The sequence below is a fragment of the Cornus florida genome, unplaced genomic scaffold (assembly GCF_030987335.1).
Source record: "Cornus florida cultivar Cherokee Brave unplaced genomic scaffold, ASM3098733v1 CherokeeBrave_3.0.0_Hap2_Chr09, whole genome shotgun sequence".
NCBI classification, from domain to species: domain Eukaryota; kingdom Viridiplantae; phylum Streptophyta; class Magnoliopsida; order Cornales; family Cornaceae; genus Cornus; species Cornus florida.
Window position 1 is genome coordinate 43,075,335 of NW_026775579.1, and position 14,286 is coordinate 43,089,620.

General features: G+C 34.3%; 1 pseudogene; it reads left to right on the plus strand.

The window, feature by feature from the left end:
- Positions 1 to 8,076: 8,076 nt before the first annotated feature.
- On the plus strand, positions 8,077 to 12,378 carry LOC132273830 (receptor kinase-like protein Xa21; annotated as a pseudogene).
- Positions 12,379 to 14,286: the final 1,908 nt, after the last annotated feature.

Genomic DNA, 14,286 nt, shown 5'->3' on the forward strand with positions numbered 1-14,286 from the left:
TGTTAACTATAGATAGAGGTAGAAATAAATATTTGACATTTTTTCAATATTTGTGGTTAGTATTCTTTCCCAATTCGGTCATATTCACTGGATTCCTTGAATAAATGATTATCTTGATTTATGTGGCTCGTAAAGGATAGTACTTCGGTCCTCACTAGTGAGGATCTACAATATCCTTACTACTTATGTGGTCCAAAAAAAAAAAAAAAAAATCATCTTTTATTAAAGAAATCAGAAAAAAAAAAAAAAACGGATCCTACCCGAATGAGATTGGGTAAAGTGAGTTTAGCGAAAAAATTTTCTTCAAGGGTTCAACGTCCCTCTCTGGTTCTCTATCTTTTTGGCACCGCCTTCAGCCCTCTCTTTCCACCATCTTCTTCCTTTCAAGCTTCTAGTACATCGTCATTCAATTGACAAGAATATTTGAATGAGGTATGATCCTTTTTTTTTATTTTTTTATTTTTTTTTATTTTTTATTTTTCCTTGTTTCACACATCATCATTCATTTTTTCCCTGAATAAAAAATCAATATTAAAATAACTAAACCAAAAAAGAAAAAAGAAAGAGAGAAACAGTTGTGAGGATCAAATTCCATTGATTTTTTTTTCCTTGAATAAAATATGAGCATTTAACTAAACAAAAAAAAAAAAAAAAAGGGGGGGGGGGGGGGGGGGGGAGGGGGGGGATAAAAAGGAGAGAAAGAAATGGATAAGATTTTTGGGAGGAAAAAAAAAAAAAACACTAAGGGGCATAATCTCACGGGAAATCAGGTTTTTGAGTTTTGTGTTAATATGTATGGATCCTTAAATCTAATACATGATATTTCATAGAAAGCCCCCTTCTAGAAAAATAACCCTAAAAAAAAAAAGAAAAAGAACTAAAAGCTTGAGAGGAAGAAGATGGTGGAGAGATAGGAATGAAGCCGGTGCCGGAAGCAGAGAAAACCAGAGAACGATTGTTGAACCCCCTTGAAAAAAAAAAAAAAAGAGAAAATAAAGTGTTGAACCCACTTTGCCCGATCTCATTAGGGTAGGATCCAATTTATTTTATTTTTCTGACCTCTTTAATAAAAGAGGACGTGTTTTCTTTTCGTTCGATCATATAAATGATGAAAATATTGTAGATCCTCACTAGTGAGTCTTCAATTCAGAGGAAAAATATGGGAATTTTTGTATTTTGATATTATTCACTGATGGGGATAGATACAATTTATAGAATAAAACCTAGCCAAATTAGGTAACTAATGATATAAGAATCGGGAAATTAATTACCTACAAATTAGTCAATCCTACAGCTATACAATCTGTACAATCTAAGATTACAAGAGAGAAAAATCTTAACACTCCCCCTCAAGTTGGTGCATAGATGTCACACATGCCCAACTTGTCTAAAATTTTTGAAAACACTCGATTTGAGACTACTTTGGTGAGAATGTCGGCTCGTTGATCCTCCACCAGGAAAGAAACCAATCGGATGTCAATGGATTTGCACTATGAAGTATAAAGCCAATAACACAGTTGAACGCTTTAAAGCCAGATTAGTGGCAAAAGGTTACACCCAAACCTATGGAATCGATTACACAGAGACATTCGCACCTGTAGCCAAAATCAAAATAGTTCGGGTATTATTGTCTTTAGCTGCGAAATTGGATTGGCCATTGCAACAATTCGATGTGAAGAATGCCTTTCTGCATGGCGAATTATCAAAAGAAGTTTACATGGATCTCCCACCAGGATGCAAAGATACCCGAAAGACATAGTCAGAAGGTGTGCAGGTTAAAGAAATCATTATATGGGTTGAAACAATCTCCGAGAGCATGGTTTGGAAGGTTCACAAAGTCTATGATAGCCTTTGGCTACCATCAGAGCAATTCAGACCACACTTTATTCTTGAAGAAACCTCAGGGTAAGATAACTGCACTTACTGTATATGTGGATGACATTGTGGTTACAGGGAATTATCCTGAAGAAATAAAAGCTCTCAAGAATTACTTGTCCAGAGAATTCGAAATGAAAGATCTAGGTCCTTTGAAATATTTTCTTGGGATCGAAGTATCTCGATCTAATAAAAGAATCTTTCTATCTCAAAGAAATATGCCTTAGATCTATTATGTGCAATATCACATGCTGCTTTATTGTCATAATATAGTCGAATCGGTTGCCTAGGTAATAACCCAAATCCTGCAAGAGAAGTCTTAACCACAATGTTTCACAAAATCCAAGCGTGATACCTCTAAATTCAACTTCTGCACTTAAGCGAGCAATAACATTTTGTTTTTTGCTTTTCCATGTAACAAGATTACCTCCTACGAAAGTAAAGTAACCAAAGGTAGATCGCCTATCATCTATGGTTCCAACTCCAAGTTCTCAAGTTTCATTTTTTTTTTTTCAAGATTTCATTTCCTCGTTCATAGTTGTTTTCCACCTAGGGTCAGCTAAGGCTTCATGCACACCATTAGGAATAGATACAGTAGATAATTGATTTACAAATGGCAAATTTGATTCTGACAAAAGATGGTTTGACACATAATGACTCATGGGATACTTAACTTACTAGAAAGTTCTAGTTCATATGTGGGTTTAAGAATACCTCTAGTGTGACGTTGTGGTAATTGTTTTCTGAGTGGCTCAGACACTAAATCAAGAACATCATCAGCAAGCGATTGGTTTGATATATTAGTTGTGAGGGACTCAAACTCGGACGACGGTGGAGTTGGAGCCATACTTTTGGTTTCGGGGAATTCATCACCACTTTGAACCAAACTTATACCACTCGAATCCCATTCACCCAATTCATGATTAGTTGGTCCAACTTGTGAGTCATCACCACTAGAATCCAAGCTTAGGCCCATATCATGGTCTCTGGATTCAGGGGATTTGCCTTCCTCAGAAGTGTGATAATCATAATATAGAAAATCACAATCTAGAGTCTGAATTTCTTTCTAGTACTCCCCCTGAATTTCAGGCTCAGACGAAAAATATATCGAGTCTTCATGGAAGACAACATCCATTGTGATAAACATTCGTCAAGTTAGAGGGTGATAACAGCGGTACCCCTTTTAATGAGTAGCATATTCGAGAAAAACACATCGCAATGCTCAAGGAGTTAGCTAGTTGCATTGATGCTTATGGAGGTGTACAAATGCTACACAACCAAAGACACAAAGAGGTAAATGTGGGACAGATAGGGCAACAACTACTTCAGTGAAAGCCTGCAATGGTGTCCGGAAGTCAATTGAACTAGAAGGTAATCGATTGATTAGATATGTTATAGAGGTAAGTGTTTCTCCCCAATACGATAACAACATATGAGCTTTTATCAATGAAGCACGAACAACCTCCAGCAAGTGTCAATTTTTGCACTCTACAACTCCATTTCTACTGGGGTGTATTGGAACAAGTGGTTTGATGAATAGTTCAACGTGCTTCCAAATACTGCTGAAGGTCAAAACTCTGATATTCTCCACCATTGTCCTATGGAGAACCTGAATATGTTCATTGTATTAAGTTTTAACCATTTTATGGAACTTTTGAAATAATAAGTTCACTTTACCTTTGGACTTCATCAAGTACAACCAAGTCATCCTGGTATAGTCATCAATAAAAGTAACAAACCAATGTGATCCACCTAAAGTAGTGACTTTAGATGGACCCCAAACATCAGAATGTATAACCATAAAAGGAAGTGGACTTTTACTAAAACATAATGGAAACGAAGCACGGTGGCTCTTTGCTAGTACACAAATATCACAGCGGAAACATCAAATTTTGCAAACAAACTAAGAAGTAATTTTTTCAGATAACCAAAGGAAGCATGCCCTAGGCGTCGATGCCACAACCAGATTTTAGATTTCATTTTTTCTCCTCAAAACCATCCACTATCAATGCTTGTCGTAGCTTGTCGGAAGTTTTTGACATCAAATCCAAGTAATACAGCTTCCCTCACCTAATACCACAACCAATTGTTTGCTTTGTTTGGATGTCCTTAAACACACAAAAATCAGGCCAAAAAATTACAATACGAGATAAAGCTGTGGTTATTTGGGAATCTGACAAAAGGTTATAATCTAAAAATAGAACAACTAAAACAAAATCTAAATTCAGATTATCAGTGAGGGTCAAAGATCCTTCCCTGGTGTCGAAGTACCATTGGCAGTAGAAACAATTTTTTTTTTTGGACGGATTAAGAGGTGAGACCTGTCTAGAATCAAATGTCAATTATCCATGCACTATTAGAAACAGGTGTAGAAATATTTAAAACCTTACCACCATTATCTGTAGTTACTACCAACCCCAATGCCTTTTCAGCAACATCATCATTTGTCTTTGTTTCAACAACAGCTACAGTGGAGGTTTTCTTTTAATTTTTCTTCCAACGGCTATAATCCCATTATTCCAGATATCCCACAAGTTCGAAATAATGGCTTTTGGTATGACCAGTCTAATTGCAATGGGTGCATTTATAGGTAGACTTGTCTACATCGTTGGTGGCCTTAGGTTGATTAGGCCTAGTACGATCCTGCCAGTTTTGATTAGAATAATTTTGAGCCTTCATGGCTAAAGCTTCAAAATTTTCGGACTCCCCTTTCAGAGTTGAACGACTTACCACTTCTTGTCGAACCAAAGAGTAGCATCTTTCCAAGTCTAGAACTGGATCTTTGCGTAGAATCTCTCCACGAATTCGTTCAAAATTACCATCCAATCTGGTAAGAAAGATGTGAAGCCATAGTTGCTCAATAGACTTCTAATACGCTTCAATATCATCAGGATCTTTCATGACCACTTTATCTCGATGGTCCAATTCTCAGAACACCTCAATTAGCTCTCCATAATATTCAGATAGAGATTTTCCGTTTTGTTTGGCGGTGAAGGCCTTTTGGTTCAAGGCAAAAACTTTCAACTCATCATTCCCATCATAAAAGGCCTTTGATAGAGCACTCCAGATTTCGTGGGCAGTGGATAAACGTAAATAATGCTTCATAATTTCTCAAGTCATGGACATAAATAGCCACCCCTTCACGTACTTTCTGATTTTCGGCATACCACTTTTCATATCCATCTTCTGATTCAATAGGTGGCTTTGTCTTGCCACAAATATAGGAGAGTTTCTGCCTTTCAGCAATATGCATCTCCATTAGGTGGGACCAAACGACATAATTTGATTCAGTAAGAATAATCCTTGTACTAAAAACACCTTCATATTGAACAACAATAGGAACTGATTTTGTCCCAGATGATTCAATATTTTTTTCTCTCATTTTTTTTTTTTCAACTTTTGATTCAATACAATAGGACAGTGTATTACAACACCAGAAAATAATAATAATAATAATAAATAAATTGCCATGACAACAACACAACGACACGGACAACACCACGACTTGGATTTCTGGGTTCCAAGGTTTCAAAGAGATTTTTTTTATTTTTATTTTTTATTTTTTTCAAAGGATTCAAGAGGTTTGGTTATTTGTTATGGTACAGTGGCTTGGGTTTCAGGTTTCAAAGCCTGATTAGTAGGCTCTGATACCATCTTCACCCATCTTCAATTCAGAGGAAAAATATGGGAATTAAAAATTGTATTTCGATATTATTCAATGATGGGGATAGATATAATTTATAGAATAAAGCCTAACCAAATTTAATAACTAATTATACAAGAATCGAGAAATTAATTACCTACAAATTAGTCAATCCTACAAGAGAGAAAATAACATGGAGGACCTACGTATTACCCGTAAAGGAAACTATTACTCTCATTTAAGTTATTTTGACCAACTAAAAATGAACATCGTATAATTTTTTTTTTTTTTTTTGGGTTAAAAACATCATATAAATTTTTTTTCCCGTCCTTTATATCACAGTCTTATAGGTCGAATTAACCGGCCAATGGAATCAACGCAATTATTCTACACACAACATTCGTCGTGCCATGCATAAGAATTGTGGATAATTCATGAATGCACATCTTGTTGTGGTAATTTGTAAGACTTTTCAAGCTTGATGAACAACGCTAGGGTGTTCATGTTGTGAATGGCAGGTACTTTGTCGGGTGAGATTGGCAACCTTAATCTCGAGAAACTTCTTGTCACCGGAAACACCTTAACTGGCACCATTTTGTTGAAAATTTTCAATGTGACAACATTGAAAACACTAGACCTAGGATAAAATCAATTCTCAGGCAATCTTCCTTCTGACATGGGGTTTTGGCTTCCGAATCTTGAAGAGCTTTATCTAAGCATGAACGAACTCAGCAGAACAATCCCGAACTCTATATCTAATGCTTCCAGGCTTACCGTCATTAGCATGTTTAGAAATTCACTCACTGGATATATGTTGGGATTTATATGCCCTGGCATAGCAAATTCCTGTTTGGATTAAAGTGACATATGTTCCTGACGTTTATGAAATATTTATGTTTTTATACAATTGGTGAATTCAATGTATTATGTTTTGATTCATTATAGAATTGATAGTGTCCACTTGATTACAAGAGATATTATATATGTATGTGATGGCGATCAATACATAAATATAAATAGTAATCATAAATGGTTCATAGTCGGTAATTATGGATGGACTTATAATTAATTAAGACTTGAACTGGATCCGCGTTAGGTTGAGATATATTGCGAGAGCCGTCGTATGCAATTGCTCCCTATCACCGTCATGGCATTTGACTCTTAAGCATGAGAAAATTATAGATTCTTTTATTAATTAATAATTACTTTGATTTGTTCGGCGGATTCTTCGGGATCCTTAGACTGATACTTTGGGTAGTTATGTAATTAATAGTTAGAGAGTTATATTTTCAATATTTGCATCATTGCTACTTGTATTTATTTTGTATTGATTATAGTTGATCATAAAGTAAATTCGAAGGCCTTCGTATGTTTTTAGACAAAATGATTTATTATATATTTATTTATTTAAATTATTATTTTTTGTCAAACAAATGTTTTTATTGTGATCGAGCCAGAAATAATCAATGGTACCAAAATAAATATATTAATTAAGTAGTCGGATTGATGGCTTTATTTATCCGATAACAAATTATGCATAGAGGGGTTAAAGTGCAGTATTGACTTAGAGGTTATTTATTATTTAATTGGAGTTCAATTAATTTCTTTTAGTGGAGTAGAAATTAATTTATGAATTAACTGAATTGGGTCCATGGACCGGGCCAATTATTAATTCATTGTAGCCAATAAAATAATAGGCCCAATGGATTCTCACTCATAGCCCAACTTGATATTGGAATCATATTAGATTTGAGACATGTGAATTAGAGATTGAGAAGGATTTGTTGTTTCCTTTTCTTTATTTTTATGTTGCCTATAAATATACATGGTCTATGTATATTTTAGGGGGATTTTTGGAAGAAGGAAAAGGGAATAAATTTTCTCTCTTTAAAAATTAGGGTTAGTGTTCTCATCTAATGGAGGCTCCCACAAGCCTAGTTTTCTAAGGTCATTCATGGAGGCATATGAGTGATTCCTAAAGGCAAAACAATTACCAAGAAGATGGAGATCCAAGAAGAATGCATCTTGCTAAGGGATCTACAATAAGTGAGAACATTCACTTTAGAGGAGAGATCTAAGGTTTACTCAAACCTTGATGTAAGTATTCAATCTTTTAATTGAATGATACATCATGTTTTATTTTTGCATAAAACTTGTCTTTATGTAATGAATCAAGATTTATGAATTTAAATCCCTCGAATTTTTTTTAAAACTAACACGTTTCCCAATAATATATACCCCATACCCTTGGTAGTTTAAGACATTTGCAAAAGCTCATCCTTAGTGCAAATAATTTGACTACGGAATCTTCTGCTCCCGAGTCGAAAATTCTCTTTTCTTTAACGAATTGTAGACAATTGGAGTTATTGAGCTTATCATCAAATCCACTGAACGACATACTTCCAATTTCAATTGGGAATTTAACTACTAGATTGCAAGTGTTTGATGCATTTGGATGCAAAATTAAGGGCACCATCCCCAGTCGAATCGGCAATTTAAGCAACTTGGAATATATAAACTTATCAAGCAACCAGTTGACTGGACCAATCCCAAAAACAATGGGAAGATTACGAAATCTTGAAATTTTGAAACTTCAAGATAATAGACTGCAAGGATACATCCCAACTGATCTTTGTCGACTAAGGAAATTGGGAGACCTATATGTAAGTAATAACAAGCTCTATGGACCGATTCCGACATGCTTGGGTGAGCTTAAATCTCTAAGATGGCTCTATCTTGACTCCAACAATTTGACATCCATCGTACCATCAAACTTGTGGAGCCTTGAAGATATATTGACTATTAACCTATCCTCAAATTTTCTAAGAGGTCATCTACCGGTAGATGTTGGAAATTTGAACGTCATAACAAAGATAGACTTGTCATGGAATCACTTATCAGGTACAATGCCGAGCACCATCGGAGGAGCTCAGACATTAGTTTCTCTCTCTTTGGCACACAATAATATGCAAGGACATATTCCTCAATCAGTGGGCAACTTGATAAACTTGGAATTTTTGGATCTATCAAGTAACAACTTGTCTGGAGTTATTCCCAAGTCTTTAGAGGCACTTAGGTATCTCCAATATTTCAATGTATCTTCTAACAAATTACAAGGAGAAATTCCTACTGGAGGACATTTTGCCAACTTTACAGCTAAGTCGTTTTTGCCTAATGATGCACTTTGTGGTGTACCCCGATTTCAAGTTCCCCGGTGCAAAAACAACAAAAGATCAAGGTCAAAAATTGTACACTTGTTGATATATATTTTACCCCCTATTGCATTAGCAATTCTTGTTGTGGCCCTTGTATTTTTTATGATAGGACGTCAAAACAAAAAGATCAAACTGCAAACCCATGTAGATTCACCACCTCTTGCATGGAGAAGGGTTTCGTATGAGGAACTTCTGCAAGCAACGGAGACATTTAGTGAATCTAATCTAATTGGCATGGGGAGTTACGGTTCAGTATAAAAAGGAATGTTGTTGGATGGGATGAGTATTGTGGTAAAGGTTTTCAATTTGCAACTAGAAGGAGCTTTCAAGAGTTTTGATGTGGAGTGCGAATTAATGCGCAACATTCGCCATCGGAATCTAATTAAAATCATCAGCAGTTGCACTAATCTAGATTTCAAAGCCTTGGTACTAGAGTACATGCCTAATGGGAGCCTCGAGAAGTGCTTGTATTCTCACAACTATTGTCTGAATATCCTGCAACGATTAAATGTCATGATCGATGTTGCATCAGCCTTGGAGTATCTACACCATGGTTATATAACACCCATTGTTCATTGCGATTTAAAGCCTAGCAATGTCCTCCTCGATGAAGACATGGTTGCACATGTCGCTGATTTCGGGATTGCAAAACTCTTAAGTGAAGGGGATCTTATGGTACAAACAATGACCTTGGCAACAATTGGGTATATGGCACTAGGTAATGTTCCATGTTTGTCATTTAATTTAGTTCATGTTCAACTATTCTTATTTCTTTTAAATTTAAACGTGAAATGTTATGTTTCCATGCTAAAGTTCAGCTCCAGTGTTTGATTTGTAACACATGTTAATGTCAAGCACAGAGTATGGAATAGGAGGAATAGTATCTGTAAGAGGCGATGTCTATAGTTACGGTGTTATGTTGATGGAAACATTCACTAGGAAGAAGCCGACGGATGAAATGTTTACTGGGGAGAGGAGCTTGAAGCGTTGGGTGAATGAAGCATTGAATGGTTCAATAATTGAAGTTTTGGACACCAATTTGATGGGAAGAGAAGAACATTTCTGTGAGAAGAAGGAATGTCTATCCTCTATCTTGGGTTTGGCCATGGAATGTTCAAATGATTCACCTGAGGAAAGGATCAACATGAAAGAAGCCTTGGTTAGACTCAACAAAATTAAGGTCTCCTTTCTATCAAATATTGGTAGGACTTGAAATTTAAAAGCCATCAAGATTATCATGTATCAGGTTTAGTAGTATTTACATTTTTCGTGTTGTAGTGTGGCTAGTATCTTTATCTAATTCGAAATTTGCATCCTTTGTCTAGCTGTCGAGTAATTAGATTTTGCCACTGCAAGTCTGCACCTTCATCATTGGACTGTTTGGGTTCACCAATTGTAGATGGCCCGTACTACATTACAAATTCACAATATTTTCTTTTTTTGGCAGATAACTATGACAACATTGCTGATATTGCCTTTACATTGTTCTCCAATTAAATTCATCCTATAAAATTAAAGGCAAAAAGAAGAAAAAAATAAAGTCATCAATCCTGGGATTGGCCTTGGATTGTTCAAACGAAAGGCTTGAGGAAAGGATCCACCTCAAGATGATTAAAATCTCATTTTTAGAAAATATTGGATTGGTTTGAAAAATATTTGTAGATTTCTTTACTTCGTCAATTCTTTGAATTAACGGTTTGATTATACTTTGGATCTGAAAAATAGCTTTCGCTTTCGCTAATTTTTCTATTCTTTATTCGAAAGGATTGGGTTGATCTAGTCAACCTCAAGAGTTTTAACCATCCTTTCGATTTCAGTGGTTTTAGTTCAAGTTCGCCAATTACTTGGTCACTTAGATTTTTGTCACTGTTTTCTAAAGCTTTGACTTCTGTTAGTTGAGTTTTAGTTGAATATCTTTTTTGATTTCTCAATATTTGATCTACTTTCTTTTCTAGGTTTGAAATCCTAGAATTATCTATTTCTTGAGTAGTCAAATTTCTTATTTAGATTTAAAATTTCTCTTCTTAAATCTAATTTGTCTTCTAGATCTAACTTGATAGAATTTAGTTTTCTGGATAACTCTTGAACTTCTCTTTTCACATAAATTTGTTCTAATTTTTTGTTAACCTGATTGAGAATCCTGATTTGATTCTCTATTTTTGAACCCTAACTATTATTATCATGGGGTTCATGCAAAAATTAAAAATTGGTTGGTCCCAATTTTTCGTAACTTGGCTTTGATACCAAATAGAATAAACACAAATATGCATACAACAAAAATAAAACAAAAGATAGACTTTATAATTTTTTATGAACTTTGGGGTCTTATTACAATTCTTCCTTATAAAAGGGGTCAAATATAAAGTCTCCATTATTGGTTCATGATATAGTAGTAAATGCAGAAACATTCCTCGTGACTTTGTAATAAATGCTTGATAACTCCACTTATACTTAAAAGTCCCTGTTCTTTATTATCAACTGATACCTTTCACTAAATTCAACATATAGATAATAGATTGTTCTCTTAAAATTGAAACATTTTTACTTCTATATTAGTAAAATAAATTTTTTAAAAGCTCTTATATTATGTTTGGAAGCACTGAACAACTCTTTGGGATCAATTAATTCGGAAATTCCAAAGTTTATCCCATATATACATGATTGGACTGACTGATAGTTGCCGGAAAGTATTGCTGGTCCATTCCCAATTTAATAGAACTCCTGTGTAGATAGATTGATATTCTTGGATGATTTCTTTGTGCTCTGTAGAGTTCTATGATAGTTACAAAAAAGGAACAATTGTTTTAATTCTGTTCTGATGTCTATGAGGAAAAGCATGAAAATAATAACAATAATTATGATTAGAAAATGAAAAAGAAATAGTGGTATTTTCTCATTATCAAAGCAAAAGATTGATGGTTCAAGTCCTAAAAGTTATTGTTAATCTCTCGTAATGTTTGATGAAGAAAAAAAAAAAAAAAAAAATTGATACTTTCAATTGTGTTTTACAAAGTGTACTTCGGAAGACCATAGTGAATTCATTCTCCAAGACCTTGTCCAGAAGGACCCTGCCAGTTGTACTCAACGACTGATCAAGCCTCAACGGATCGAAAAATGATCAATAGATTAATGACGAGACCTACTTGAATACATAGATATTGATATATAAGTATACTAATGTTCTGTTTGATAATCCAATGCAATACTAATTCTTAATTCTAAATAAGAGTTCCAACTCAAGTATGTATGTTTCGAAAAAGAATATGGATATAACTTTAAAAAAGATTAAAAAAATATCAGACTCTATTTATCAGATAACATTGACGCTTAAAAGTCTTTAAAAAAATAAATAAATAAATAAATAAAAATAAATAATTGGATAGATCCCCTCCTTTGCGTTGCTGAGGGGCTTGACTGTTGACAAAGTCAGTTAGCTTCCATTGATTAGCGCAATAAATTAATAGTCAAGGGAATTTTAGTTTTCTCCGTTCTGGTTGTCATTTATCCCTCCAGGATGGTACAATCTATGTTATGGTTATCAAAATTGCGATTCTGAGTCGTAGAATCGAAGCAGTTGTAGAATCGTGCGATTCTTCGACTCAGAATTCAAAATCGAGTCAAATCGTAGCAAAATCGTTTAATTAGTAAAATCAGGAATAAAATCGGTAGAATTTTACCACGATTCTATGACTCAGAACTCAAAATGGAGTCAAATCATAACAAAATTGTTCAATTGGTAAAATCGGGAGTAAAATCGGTAGAATTATTGGTAAAATCGTACGATTCTACTCGATTATACCGATTTTACAAAATTAAGATTATACCTAATCAAATATGAGAAATCAATTGCTCGTAAGGATCAAGGGTGAAAACCATCAAAACTCATACCATGAAACTAAACAACCAATATTATACCGAATCAAATATGAGAAATCAGATATTCAAACTGAGTAATTTTATATTGTTCTGAAATGAGTAAAAAAAATTTAATGAGTTGGAGAAATAATGAGAAATTCGAGTTTCGAAACCATGCATAAAAATTGAAAAAAATATGCATACCTTAGTTCCTTGAGGAAAAAAAAAGAGAGACAAGGGCGTGAGATCTTAGATCTGGACGTTCAAACTGGTTCTGTTGGGACTTGGGAGAGAGAGAGAGTACATCAGGAGAGAGAGAACAAAAACAGCAAGTGGACCAAAGTGTGTCGTCAGATGTGTTTGGGCAAGGAACGGGCCGGGCCTAGATGTAATTTTAGAAGTCACTTACCTTATTATTAGAGAAAGTTGAGAAACCCCAATTTATTACATTGCCTGGTGCTTAATTGATGGCCTTTATTCTTGTACAGTTGTATATATGTTTGTATACACATATCATTTACTTTTATCAAAAAATTAAAACAATTAAAAAGTCGACATATATATATATATATATACATTTTTCAAAAAAATCACTTGCTTATTTTTAGCAATCAAGAACTCTAATTTAATTGAACCTGAAGTTCTCCATTCTTTCTCTTTTGTCAGAATGATCAAACACTAGTATAAACTTAAGATAGGTATGATGTAAATATAGATTAATTTTCTATTTTTAGCTTTTAATTAATTAAGTTTATATTCCTTTTGTGTACATCATATATTCATCATGTGATAATTACCTAATTAAAAACTACAAAAATAATAATAATAAATAGTACTCATGTATGTGTGTCAGCATATATTATTAGTATATCACAAATATTGTGTGTTTTGGCCTTATTTTGGTTATATTTTACGGATCTTATTGTTTAAAAAATTAGTTTCAATTGTTTTTTCACAATTTGGTAAAATCTTACGATTCACGATTCGATTCTACGATTTCGATTCTACAAAATCTAAAACGATTCTGCGTACAATCTCGATTTTAACAACCTTGATCTATGTATAAAAAATATAATAACCTTTACTCGTGCAGGGCATGTACATGTTATTTTTCACGCGTCAAGTACGAGTGTGCCAAGTGTTACTTTGCAATAGATGTGCATGTGCTTCGCAAAGCTATTCCACTTTCAACTTTGATCAACTTCACCACCATCCTCTTGCTTTCTTCAACCATAGCAAGACTAGCGAAAATATGTGCATTTGTTGACGTCGCCTAGGTTTGCCTTTTTCCCGTTGTGTGCCTTGCGATTTCACTGTCAACTTGTGTTGTCTTCCCACATTATCACATACACTTTAAACATAGTCGCCATGACCGACATTCACATACCCTTACTCGTTCTCCTGTCATTTACAATTTAGATGATGATGAACACTCAGAATATTACTATGACATTTGTGGCAAACAGAGAGAATATGGTGATCCAACTTATTACTGTAAGGAATGCCACTATGTTGCTCATCTTAGTTGCGTGTTTGATGAGGTATGCACTAATTTAATTTCAGTTGTTTGATAGAGACCTACATTAATTGCTCACTATTTGATTTCATTTCATAAGTTTTTCTGCTCCAATTTTGGTCTTTGCACCCCCCACATTGTGTTTGGAATAGCAGGATTTTGATGGTTTTAAAATCGAATTT